Source organism: Gopherus flavomarginatus, chromosome 11 (assembly GCF_025201925.1).
Source record: "Gopherus flavomarginatus isolate rGopFla2 chromosome 11, rGopFla2.mat.asm, whole genome shotgun sequence".
Taxonomy (NCBI): domain Eukaryota; kingdom Metazoa; phylum Chordata; order Testudines; family Testudinidae; genus Gopherus; species Gopherus flavomarginatus.
In genome coordinates, this window is record NC_066627.1 from 10,292,156 (window position 1) to 10,305,747 (window position 13,592).

Here is a 13,592-nt window from a genome sequence, read left to right on the forward strand (position 1 = left end):
CGCTTGTCTCAGTTCCTTAAGTTTCAGCACTGCGTTGAGTCCCTATTGTGGCCTCTGTCCATCATAGCCTTGGAGATTTTTTCAAATGTTTTGGTATTTCGTCTTTTGGAACGGAGTTCTGATAAAACAGATTCATCTCCCCATACAGAGATCAGCTTCAGTATCTCCCGAACAGTCCATGCTGGAGCTCTTTTTTGATTCTGGGACTGCATAGTCACCTGTGCTGATCAGCGCTCCACGCTGGGCAAACAGGAAATGAAATTCAAAAGTCCACGGGGCTTTTCTTGTCTACCTGGCCAGTGCATCCGAGTTCAGATTGCTGTCCAGAGCAGTCACAATGGTGCACTGTGGGATAGCGCCCAGAGACCAATACCGTCAAATTGCAGCCACACTAACCCTAATCTGACATGGCAATACTGATTTCAGCACTACTTATCATCAAGGAGGAGTACAGATACCGGTATTAAGAGCCCTTTATATCAATATAAAGGGCTTCTTTGTGTGGACGGATGCAGGGTTAATGTGATTTAATGCTGCTAAATTGGACATAAACTCGTAGTGTTGACCAGGCCAGAGAGAGCAGCAGGTTTCCCCTATTGTTTCCTGCTTTCGTTTCCTTGACTAGTTTCTCCTCTGCACCAACTTGCTGTGTTTGTTTGTGAGTCTGACTAGCTCAGTTGGTATAGCATCAGATTTTTAATCTGAGGGTTCAAGTCCCTGGTCAGGTAATAAACTACTCATCATATCTTAAAAATCTGTCTTTCTGGAGTCTTCTTTGATGTTTTTTCTCTTCAGGATTTTGCCTTTTCTAAGAAGGGCCTTTGTGTGTGGGGGATTGAAGGGGCAACTTCCTGACAGCCCCTCTGTCCTTGCAGGCTGGAGGAATAAAGGCCTCTGGGCATATAGCGTGTTCCTCCCCTGCACGCACACACACAAAATATCCCTATGGAATTAGAATCACCTGCTGCCTTCCCCTGTTCTGCTGGATCCCCAAATGAGGATACTCTTCAGCCTAAACCCATGTCCCCTCTTTGCCCAGTGCCCCTCAGTCCCAACCCTCAGTCCCTCCTATGCTCACTGCTCCTCACTCCCAACCAGAGCCTGCTCCTCTTCACCCTTCTCCTCTGTCCCAACCCACAACCCCCTCCTATTCCCAGTGCCCCTCAATCTCAACCCACAGCTCCTTCCTTCCCCCCAGCAGCAGGTGCTTCAGACCCCCTCAGGAAGATTTTCTTGCAAGGTTTCGTGTATGAGTCTTCATCTGGATTTTACAGTATTTTGGGAATATGTTGGGTTGCTTGCCAAAATGATCACTTTTGGCTGGTGTTGGATTCCCAGTCTCCTTGTTATTGGGACAGGAGAAATAAAGGGTTGTTGTCCTTGTTGTGTGAATCGAGGGCAGCAGAACTGTGCTTGGCAGACCCAGATGGAGGGACTCACTCTCAATTCAATAGCACTTGCTAGGCAGGGGACATTGGTTCCAAAGCCAACTGGGCTGGGGCCTGAGTCCTCATGCTAAAATTTATGTGTTAGACCAACTTTAGGACAGGGTGGCTGTGGAGGGGTGAGTGAGTCCCTAGACAACATAGTGAGTACGGTGCCTTCTTATTTTCCCCCTTTTCCACCCAGGATGGCAGATGAACTCTACAGAGGCACCTCTGGGCTTGCACTGACTAAGGACAACAGCTGTGAGTGGGGTGCAGAGAGGAGATGGCTCATGTTAAATGACTTTTGGTTGCTGGACTTACGAACCTTAGGGAGAAGGACACTGCCCAGCTTATTTGTGGGTGGGTCTTTTCCTCATAGTTTAGGTTTATGTGTTGGGGCTGCTGACATGACTTCTGCTAACCCTGGGCTTGCATTGCAATGTAGACATACCCTGAGAGTGCAGCTATACTGAGATAAAATCCCTGTGGCCTGGCTGGCCTGGATGATCTGATTTGGGCTCCTGGGGCTCAGGTTGTGAGGCTAAAAACTGCAGTGTAGACATTTGGGCTCAGACTGGAGCCCAGGCTCGGAGACCCTCACCCCTTGTGGAGTCTCAGAGGCTGGGCTCAAGCCCAAGTGTCTACACTGTAATTTTATTACCCTGTAGCACAAGCCCCACAAGCCTGAATTAGCTGACCCAGGGTTTGAGAATAGTGACTTGGGTGTGCTAATGGCAGTGTAGACATATGCTAGGCTATGTCCACACTGCAATGAAACATCCAGGGCTGCCCCATGCCAGCTCCGGCTCCTGGGGCTTGGGCCGTGGGGTGGTAAATTTGCAGTGTAGACATCTCAGCTCAGGCTCAATACCGGGGTCTGGGACCCCACAAGGTTGGGAGGGAGTTTAGCAAGCAAAAAAGGTAAAATGGCAGTGGAGTATTACCGTGGACTCAGTGGCATTTCTCCATTGGTCTGTCTGCTTTGGGGCAGGGACAATAACACGTCCTGCTGCTTTTGTTGTTTCAAAGGGCGGTTTAGGATTTTCATTCTCAGACACTGGGCACAAAGCAGGACTCAACCCTCAATGCAAATTAAATGAGCTGCCCATAGATTCTGGCAGCCACAATGAGCATTTAGTGCGAGAGCTCAGACCTGCCCCTGTCTCAGAGGGAGGGGGTCAGCTGCGAGGGGACTGGACCACTGTCCTATCAGCTCTTATCTCCCAAACTTTCAATAACTCTATTATCAGTGGCTCTGAGCATAATTTAAACCATAAGAAAAACCACACTGGGCTAGGCCGAAGGCCCATCTAGCTCTGAATCTTGTTTTCTGACAGTAGCCAATACCATGTACCCCAAAATCCACTCCCCTAGGGACCTGAACCCAGGATCTCCTGCTTATAAGGCAAGTGCTTTAGCCAGCTAAGCCATGGTGCTTGCATCTGGTTAAAGCACAGTGTCTGACCATACCTGACTCCCTGCCATCTCCACCAGGACCTGACAAGCTTTGCTTGTGTTTGGATTCTGCAAAGCGGAGGAGCAGATGAGGTTTTCCTTCAAGCTGTGTGTGTGTGTGTGTGTGTGTGTGTGTGTGTGTGTGTGTGTGTGTGTGTGTGTGTGTGTGTGTGTGTGTGTGTGTAAATCTTTGGCCAGGTCTGCACTACAAAATTATTTCAGCAGAATTATATTGCTCAGGTCTGTGAAAAACTCACAACTCCCCTTCGGTCGGCAGCTCGTGGCTGGTGTACACACTGCAATGCCACATCTGGTGACAAAACTGCCCTGTTTTGGTGACAAAATAAAACCACTTCAATGAGAGGCCTAGAGCTTTTTGCAGCAAACTTAAAGGGACAGAGTGCCAGTGTAGATGCTGCCGTTCATTATATAACCATAACTGGCCTCCTCCAGTATCCCATAATGCCTGCCGTGAACTCGCCTGCCCTGCATTCTGCTACAGAGCCATGGGACCCTCCCGTTTCATAGCTCCAGGAAGTTCTGACAGCTAAGCCTGCTGCTCTGCTCCGGCAGCCAGGAGCAAATCTCTGCCGTGGATGCTGCTCTCTCCAGCCCTGCAAACACAGAGCAGGTGGCAGGAGCTTCTTTACAGTGGGGGCGATGGGGCATTGGCATCTGAACTGTGACACCCCCATGATACCCCTTCCTTCAAGGAGGCTCTTACCTTCTAAACAGGGATGGCTGTTTTCTAGTAAAATCACTACAAGGGAAGGAGAAAACTCAAAAGAGGTTCCTCCTGGCGCTCACGTCCGTGAACCCAAATACTCTCTCAGTCCTCAAAGAGAGACCCGGAGAAGGAGACTTGCTGAAGCAAAGCCACAGGGGTCTCTGAGGTTTCCCTGGCCCCTCACCCCTGTCCTGCCTTGCTGATGTCAGCATCTCTCTGTGAGGTCACCACCTCCCCACCACCTTGGACCAATTGTCTGAGGTCCTGCAAAAGGCCTTTGTGATGTCACTGTCACACCCCTCCCTTGCTGTGCCAATGGCCTGCCCCTGGCCAGGCACTTTGGAGGTTTGAGCTACTCCCTGTGGATCACCCCACCGAAGGAGTGTTCGTTCTAGGCAGCAAGCTGGCTAGACAGGAAAACATCAGACGCTGCTCCCAATGCTACACTCTGTTGTTCAGAAATTAGTCAACTTTATGGCCGGAAGAGACCATTAGAGCATCTAATCTGACCCCCTGCATATCACAGGCCTCCTGTATGACACAAGAGCTACTTTGGGGGCAAAAACATTCCAGAAAGGCATCTAGTCTTCATTAAATGACATCAGGAGATGACGAATCCACCACTTTCCTTGGTAGCTTGTTCCTGTGGTGAATCATCCTCACTGCTGAATTTTTGCGCCCTGTTTGTAATATGAATTTCTCTTTTCACTTTTCGGCCATTGGGTCTTGTTATGCCTTTCTCTGCTCGATTAAAGAGCCCTTTAATACCCAGTCTTTTCTCTCCCTGAAGGCACTTCAATACTTCAGTGAAGTCACCTTTCAATCTTCTTTTGATAAGCTAAACAGGTCGAGCTCTTTCACTACTCACTAGAAGGCATTTTTCTTCAGCCCTCAGAACATTTGGTGGCTCTTTGCTGCCCCAGCAGAGCAGTTTGCAGGGACCACTGGAGTGGTTCATGGAATGGCTGGTGGAGTGGAGCGGCTCAGACTCCCTGCTTGCAAGAGGGGAAGTATTGCCTCCTAGAGGCACCCAGGGGGGTGATGTGTAATTGTCCCAGGTCACTGGGTGGGGGCTCGAGCCAGTTTTGTATTGTTTTATTGAAGCAGAACCCCTAGATACTGAACCCAGCCCTTGTTTCTGCCAACTCAGAGGGGCAGAAGAGTTACAGGAATTTATCACACAACCCTCCCTGTTCCCATGGGGAGAATCTAGGGAAGGGGGAGTCATTCCTCACCTGTGCTCCCAGAAGAACTGCTAGGACTCCTTCCTGCCAGCTACTCACTCCTGGATTCACCCTCAGCTCCTGGGATCTTTCTGCTCCAAAGGCTCCAGAGGCCTGGGGTTGGGAGGGCGTCACTGCACAGTCTGAAACACAAGGGAGGATTCTGGAATTGAAGGAAGGAGCAGAAAATGGAGAGGAAAGAAAGAGAGAGAAAACGCCTCATCTCTCTCCCCTCCCCGTCCCAGCAAGAAATGTTACCAAGGATCAGCGTTAGGGGAAATGGTGCCCTGGGTAAAACTTAGACTTTGGCACTTCCCCATCGCCCCTGGACGATCCCCCTCTCCCTTTACCCCCTAGCTCCGGCACTCCCAACCCTTGTGCCTCCTTCACCCCAACTCCTGCCCCCTCCTGTGCCCTAACCCCTACACTGTGTCCCCTTTGCCCTTAACTCCCATACTCCCCTCTTGTGCCACCAACCACTGCCCCCTCCTGAACCCCCTTGACCCCTAACCCCTGCACCCCTTCCTGTGCCACCAGCCACTGCCATCTCCTGCACCCCCTTCACCCCTAACCCCTGCACCCCCTCCTGTGCCACCAGCCACTGCCCCTCTCCTGCACCCCCTTCACCCCAACCCCTTCCCCCGCTCTTTTGTCCCCAACCCCTGCGCCCCCTCCTGCACCCGCGTGCGGACAGTGATCTGTGTGCATGGAGCAGCTAGCATTGCTCCTCCCTGGGATGCTGCTCCTCCGGGTACCCCTAGGGGCTGTGGGGGTGGGGAGATGAGAAGTGACGTCATCCGAGCTCCCTGCATCCAGATCACTTTCCTCAGCCAGGTTGCATAAGGGGAGGGCAGAGAGCAGCAGCTTCTGATGCTCCCCTCACAGCACAGCCCAGGTGGGGAAAGTGACCAGGACGCATGGAGCACATAGTGTTGCTCCTCACTCCCCCCAACCCTCTATGTGCCCATGGAGGAGCATTGGGGCAGAGGAGAGCAGTGAGCACCTTTGCACTGCCACACGGTGCCCTTTGACCCCCTGGAGCCTTGGGTGGCTGCTGGGGGCCCCACCCCTAGTGCCGGCCAGGCTCCCCAGCACAAGCAGCAGAAAACACAGGGAGACTGGCCCCACACTGAGCAGTGGTAGCCTGGGCGGCACGTAATGGAGGTCGGGGGGGCTCAGTCTCCCCAAACCTTGCATCACCAAGGGGACAGTGGGGCCCATGACTGGGACCCCGGCCAAATTAGGCCACCCTGCAAAAGTCTCCCCTATGTCAGCCCCAGGGCTGGATTAGCTCCCACTCCCTGCTACGGCCCAGGGGCTGCAGCAGGGGTAGGGAGCTTCTCTGGTCTCAGGGCCGCAGCGGGGCAGGGGTAAAGGAGTGACAGGGTGGGGCTGGTGTGGGAAGGGGTGGAACAGAGGTGATAGTGGATGGGGCTATGGGTGGAAGGGGGCAGAGCCACAGACAGAAGGGGGTGCATGGTTCTGGTGCTGGGGCCCCCACACTTGTTCTCCCTTTCCCTGGGCTTTGGTATCACTAGCCCCTGCTTAGCGAGTAGGGTTCAGTGGTCCCCATAATGTGGGGTATGACTCCTAGGGAGACACAAAGGAACATTCATGGGGGCACCTCAGGGCCTGAGTCAGCCCCCATGGAGGGCAGGGATGAAGCACCACTCAGCCCCACTCTGTCCCAGCTCTTCCCCAACCCCACCCTCAGTCTGGGCCTCTGGCTCCCAGCCCAGCGATGACCCCCTTGCCCCTGTCTGCACCCCTCTCCCCAGCAAGCAACAGCCCCACTCCCAGCCCTGCTTCTCAACCGTGGCTTCCGAGGGGCCACAGCCATGGCTAAGAGGGCACAATGTGAAATATTTGGGGACCACTGTTTTAGCGTGATGTCCTCAATCCTTCTCTGCAGTCCAATAAAAGCTATTCCTCACCCTCACCTCACCTCACCCCTCCATCAGGATGGACTAGGTCTGTTCTGCTGCCCTTCACTCATACAGGAAGGAGAATAACATTTTATTCCACTCAATCCTAAAGTGATTTGTAACCCAAGACCATCTCAAACTGGTCATTTTGGGGAAGCGGCCCCATCATGCTGCATAGCTAGGCAGAGTAGGTGTGTCTATGCAAACACGGTCTGTTCCTGAAGTCTTTCCCCAGCTCCTCACTAGATGTGAGGGGGGAGCTCATTCAGACCCTGCTTACGCTTAGTATTGAAAAACTCCTTTGTGTCCCTATCTCTGTCGGCCTTAGATTTCTCCTTCTGTCCCTTTTGTTACAGCTCAGTTGAGGTGGCCCAGTGGTTAAGGTGATGGACTGCTAATCCATTGTGCTCTGCCTGCATGGGTTCAAATCCCATCCTCACTGGATGCGTTTAGTCTTGACTCTTCCTTCATAGACAACCATCTCCCAACTTGGTACAATAACAGACACAACAATGTTGCTTCTTGCAAACAAAAACCTTCTCAGAAACTCCAACACCTCCCCCCCCCGGCTTTAAATAAAATGTCTAAATCCCAGATTTCTAAAAAATGTCTCTAGTTCTGTATTTCGTAGTTTTTATCTTAAAAGCTAATGTTTCCTCAAGCTGAATAAGCCAACGCTTCAAAGGAAAATGTTAGAAATGGTAGGGGAGAAATAGGAAAGGAAAAAGCCCCTTTTCTCAGGAGATACAAACTCGACTCCCTCCTGTCTCTATCACCAGTGGATTTTGCCTCCCTCCTTCTGAGTTGTAAATAAAATAAAGAGGAGACAAGGTGGTTTGGCACAAACAAAGGTAAGTGTAGTCAGGGTAAAGGTACAGAAAGCTGGGGGAACAGGGGAAAATGTGAACTTAATGAATACAATGAAACAGTGACTGGGTTTGGGAGCTTAATGCTCAGGCCCATAAACCCTCCCTTGGAAACTAGAAAACACTAAACAATGCCCCAACACAGAAACCTTTCCCCACTGTTCAGGTGCAGTGGATCCCAGGTGCCGGCGCGACGCCCAGGACCTTCCACTCTCCCGCTGATTTAGAGCCATTGAGGAGGAGCACTGGGGAGTCCAGACGACGGTTGGGTTTCTTTGCTGGCACGGAGGCCCTCTGGGATGCTGGACACCAGGAATGCAGGATGGCAGGAATGGGGGTGACAGGCCTCCTGTTCCTCAGTCTCACGGTGGGACCGAGGGGGTTCTTCACTCTCCAGCTTGGGAGCACTGTGAAGACACGACCGTGGACAGGTGACTCAGAGATTCCCTCCTTCCTCATCACTGCACAACTGTTATCTTTTGTCTGAGCCAGGCAGAGTTTATCTTCATCACGTTCTATCCATCCACTTCTCAAAGTGTCATGTGATGAAGCATTCTCCGTTGTCTGTGCTTGGAGATGATGCTTTGACTTCTTTAATCCTCTATCAGAGTCGCTATGAGTGGAGATGAAAGTGTCAAAGACCTGGGAGAGGAATTCAAATGGATCCCAAACACAGTGCGATCATTGGGAGTTTAAATCCCAGGTTCCATCTATTGGCAAAGCCACTTCTAACAAGGTAGCTGTTTTGTCCCCCATTATGGCACAAGTTTGAAATATGGGCAGCATAGAGCCAATATTCATAACATCAACTACAAAAATGATACACATCTAGAGATAGCATCATTATAATCAGCCAATCAGAACCTCTCCGTAGACCCCTTACATGACAACCTTTCTACAGTATTGGCTGCAAATATAGAACAGGGGTCGCAACAGTGATCTGCACAGTTACAGATTATGTCAATAACGTCACAGGAGGTGACATGGCATCAGTGAGACTGATATTGGAATAGCTTTCAGTTTTGGTGTCCTCATTTGAAAAAGATGTTGTGAAATTTGAGCTAGGGCAGCAAAGAGCTACCAAATGTTCTGAGGGCTGGAGATAAATACCTTCTAGTGAGCTATTGAAAGAGCTCAACCTGTTTAGCTTATGAAAAGAAGATTGAACGGTGACTTCGCTGAAGTGTTGAAGTGCCTTAATGGAGAGAAAAGATTGGTTATTAAAGGGCTCTTGAATCTAGCAGAGAAAGGCATAACAAGACCCAATGATTGGAAGGTGAAAAGAGACAAATTCCTATTACAACTAAGGCACAAATAGTCAACAGCGAGGATGATTCACCACAGGAACAAGCTACCAAGGAAAGGGGTGGATTCTTCATCTCCCGATGTCATTTAATGAAGACTAGATGCCTTTCTTGAATGTGTTTGCCCCCAAAGTAGCTCTTGTGTCATACAGGAGGCCTGTGACATGCAGGGGGTCAGATTAGATGATCTAATGGTCTCTTCTGGCCAGAAAGTCGACTAATTTCTGAAAAACTGAGTGCAGCATTGGGAGCAGCGTCTGATGTTTTCCTGTCTAGCCGGCTTGCTGACTAGAATGAACGCTCCTTGAGTGGAGTGATCCACAGGGAGTAGCTCAAACCTCCAAAGGTCCAGGCCAGGGGCAGGACATTGGCACAGCAAAGGAGGGATGTGGCAGTGACATCACAAAGGCCTTTTGCAGGACCTAAGTCTTATTGGTCCAAGGTGGTGAGGAGGTGGTGACCTCACAGAGAGATGCTGACATTAGCAAGGCAGGACAGGGGTGAGGGGCCAGGGAAACCTCAGAGACCCCTGTGGCTTTGCTTCAGCAAGTCTCCTTCTCCGGGTCTCTCTTTGAGGACTGAGAGAGTATTTGGGTTCACGGACATGAGCGCCAGGAGGAACCTCTTTCGAGGTTTCTCCTTCCCTTGTAGTGATTTTACTAGAAAACAGCTGTCCCTGTTTAGAAGGTAAGAGCCTCCTGGAGGTTTGAAAGCTGTTCAGTCTGATCCATCTGGTGACAGGTGAATTCGAGGCATGGAAAACACGAGCTTAAGGAGGCAGAATTTTATTCTGCACCTGGGATTTTGTCCCTTAGAATCACTGGGGACATTAGGGTTTGTCCTTTTTGTTTCACCTCTTCCTCCATCGCTCCCTCCCTCCTTTCTCTTCTCTTGTTTCCTTTGTCCTTTTACCTGTTCCCCTCCCAACACCAGGAGGGAGGGGGAGAGAGAGAGTGTGTGTGTGGTTTTTTTAGTTTTTTGCAGGGCAGTGCTCTGCAGTTCTCACTGTGGGAGGTCTACCCAAAAATGTGAGGCTGAACTATTGCTCGGGTAGTGATCCCCACTGGTGACCTGGGCCATCCTTTGGGCTCTCTGGTGAGATCCCTCAGCCTCCCATCCTCAGTCTCTACCCTGATTGGCTGAGCCGGGGGTTATTGACAGGGAGGAGACTCAGGTCCTTGTTTTTCTCTTTATAAGTCAAAACCAGTTCTATGTTTGATGAATTTTGCCGCTTCTCTGCATTAGTTGTCTCTGAGCAGTTCATGATTCTCTCTAACATTGCAGTTCTCCTCAAATACTTGCTGAATAGTTACTGTCACTGTTGTTGGTCTGGAGCTCATCTGAGAGCACTTTATTCAGGTCATTCAGTGTCTAAAATTCAAGATCCAATGGGTAGTTTGAAAATCAGGGCTCTTGGGTCCTATTCCCAACTCTGCCTCTGACTGGCTGTGTGACCTAAAACAAGTCAATTCTCCTTTCTCAGCCTTAGCTTCTCCCTCTTTCAAGTAGAAATAATAATGATCCGCTCTTACCTACCTGACGGTGGGTGGAGGATGGGGATCCATTGGAGAGTGTCACTAGGAGTAGGGCATAATATGAGGTGTCCTATCACGTTTACTCAGAGCAGATTAACACATAATAGAATAGCTGAAATAGTGTATTTTTTTTGCATTTTTTTATTTTGAAATTGTTAAGAGCAGCAATGACTTAGCTCAGACTGAAGCATCTTATCTAATGTTTGAGATCTAAGTGTCTCCTCTTTGTGTGCGAGGAGACAATTTAACACACTCTGACAAACAGGAGATGCTTTTGTTTTGCAATACAATATTTTTGCAAAGAACTTTCATCCCACTTGTTATGATTCTGAGAAACAAACCGGATTAGCCTGAATGGGATTTTCTGACAGAAATGGATTCAATGAAATTTCCCCACCATCTCGATTCCTGAGCTCTATCCCTGCCTCTGGAGGGGTTATTGTCTGTTAGAACAGGAGTCAGGACTGGTGGCTTCTCTTTCTGGCTCTGCCACCACCTTACTGTGTAGGCGCTTGGGTAGGTCACTTCCCTTCTCTGCACCTCAGGCTCCTCCCATCAGTCCAATGGGAACAGGGACAGTTCTCAAACTCCGGGCAGTTGTGAGCCTGAGTGAGATAAGGGGCGTTAAAGCCCTCTGTGAAGGAGAAAGGGGAGTTTCACAGTGTTTAGCTCCAAGGAATTCTAAAGTTTGCTAAAATGTCTAGTCAATGGAAACAAGAAATGGTCGGGGCCAATCTTTAACCAGTGCCTTTTAAAAAGCCCATTCAGGGATGTGAGTCCCTGTCTTTCAGGTACCTGGGGGTCTTTGCCAGCAGGAGAGAAGAGGTTCCTGCCTCCTTTTTTGTGGCCTTGACAAACCAGGTGCTGTGCCCCAGTTCTCGTCTGAGATCCCTGAAAAAGAACCTCTTCCCATCCATGAACAAGACAGGATCTTTCTCTAAAAGGGGAACAAAGAGACCCCTGAGACTTACAGACTAGCTAGCCTCACTGCCATTGCTGCAGAGATCCTGCAATACATTCTTAAGCACTCAGTTTGTCAGCAGCACCTACAGAATAGTTTGGTTCTTAGGACGAGTGAGCATGGATTTGTCAAGAACAAATCATTCCAAACCAATCCTCTTTCCTTCTTTGGCAGGGTTTTGAGCCTGGTGGAGGTGGGTAAACAGTAGATGGGATCTAGCTTGGGGTTGCTAAGGCTTTTGACACAGTCCCGTAGGACATTCTCACAAGCAAACGAGGGAAATGCAGTCCAGCTGTAATCAATGCAATGTTGGTGCAGAGCTGGTTGAAAGCCCAGACTCCAGGAGCCCTTCTCCATGTTTGGCTGTCCAACGGAGAGGGTGTACCTAGTGGGTCCGGCAGGGATCAGTCCGCGGTCCTATACTATTCAATATTTTCATGAATGATTTGGAAAATGCAGTGGAGAGCATGCTTCTAAAATTTGCAACTGACACCAAGCACTTAGGAGCACAGGGTTGGAATTCAAAACGCCCTTAACAAATTGGACACTTGGTCTTCTTGAGCCAAACTCCATGGTTGGGCCCCTCTCTCTAGACTGGGCTGAAGTGAAACCCCAGAGCCAAACACTCCTCCCAGGTACCGAGCTCTGACCTTGAATGGTCAGATGCTGCTTAGCACTGTCAGAGCAGCTTTTGCTGGGGGATTCTCCCAGCACTTTCCAGTAGCGGAAAAGTATGAAATCCCCATTTGACTGCTGGGGACAGAGCCCTAGAGTGTGGAGCAACTTGCCGAAAGTCTCCCCAGGAAAAGGAAAACAACCAGCAGTGGAACCAATAGGAAACCCAGCAATGGAACTCAGGAGTCCTGGGGGTGTGCTAAGGTGTCCTGATGTCCCGATTTTATAGGGACAGTCCAAATTTTGGGGTCTTTTTCTTATCTAGGATTCTATTACCCCCACCCCAGTCCCGATTTTTCACACTTGCTGTCTGGTCACCCAAGACTGTGCACATGTGTGGGTCCCAGCTGCTCCCTGCCCCCTTCATTGAAGCAGATGTGCAGGGTTACTGCCCTGGGAACTGCAGGGCATCAGTGGACATGGAGTTGGCTGGAGGTAGGCTCTGGCTGCAGGCAGGGCAAGGGATGCGGGGCTGGCTGGCTTCAGGTTGGGGGGTGCATCAGGGGTTGGCTGGAGACAGGGTAGGGTGTGCGGGGCTGGCTGCAGACAGGGGGTGCAGGGCTGGTGCAGGCTGGGGGTGTGTGGGGGCTGGCTGGCTTTGGGCAGGGCCACAGGGGGGAGCGGCAGGAGTTGGCTGGAGACAGGGCAGGGGGTGTGTCGGGGCTGGCTGTGGGGCTGGCTGCAGGCAGGGCAGGGAGGATGCGGCTGGTGCGGGCAGGGCAGAAGGTGCAGGGCTGGATGGAGACAGAGGCTGGCTGCGGGCAGGGCAGGGCAGGGGGTGCAGGGCTGGCTGCAGGCAGGGCATGGGGCAGGGCCTGTGCAAGGATGTTTCATGCCGTAGGCGAAACTTCCACCTTGCGCCCTCCTCCCCCGCGCCGCCGCCCTAAGGCGCCCCACCCGTGGCAGCTCCCCCCTCCACCCTGAGGCACCCCTCTTGTGGCAACTCCCCCGCTCTGCCCTGCAGCACCCCCCCTCGCCCCAGCTCACCCCTGCTCCAAGCACGAGCACCCCAAGCACACCGTGACCGCTTCACTTCTCCCGCCTTCCAGGTTTGCGGCACCTAAGCCTGCCAGGTAGTCAAGCACCCTCCTCTGAGCTACAGCAGCCCTGACAGTTGACAATAGAGGCACCTTAACCCCTGAGTTCCTTCAATGTGTCCCCTCCGGGGTCCAGCTCTGATCACCAGATACTCGGGGTATGTCTATACCACCTGCCGAATCGGTGGGCAGCGATCGATCCAGCGGGGTCGATATATCGTGTCTAGTATAGATGTAACACATCGAGTGCTCTCCCCTTGACTGCTGTACTCCAGCTTGGTGAGAGATGCAGGCAGAGTCTATGGGGAGCTGCAGCAGTCGATGCACCACCACTGTGACATTATAAGTATAATCTAATATCTCATTGAAAGGTGACAGGGCCAGAAAGAGTTAATTAACTCACCTCACCGATTGATCTGACCCATGGGTGAACCTTAAGAACTGCTTAGCAAGATAT

The 13,592-nt window shown here is 51.1% G+C and overlaps 1 non-coding gene across 1 annotated transcript; it reads left to right on the top strand.

Moving 5' to 3' along the window:
- The first annotated feature begins 7,116 nt into the window (after positions 1-7,116).
- TRNAS-GCU (transfer RNA serine (anticodon GCU)) lies at positions 7,117-7,199 on the top strand. The gene has a single exon. It is a non-coding gene; the product is annotated as a tRNA-Ser (tRNA).
- Positions 7,200-13,592: the final 6,393 nt, after the last annotated feature.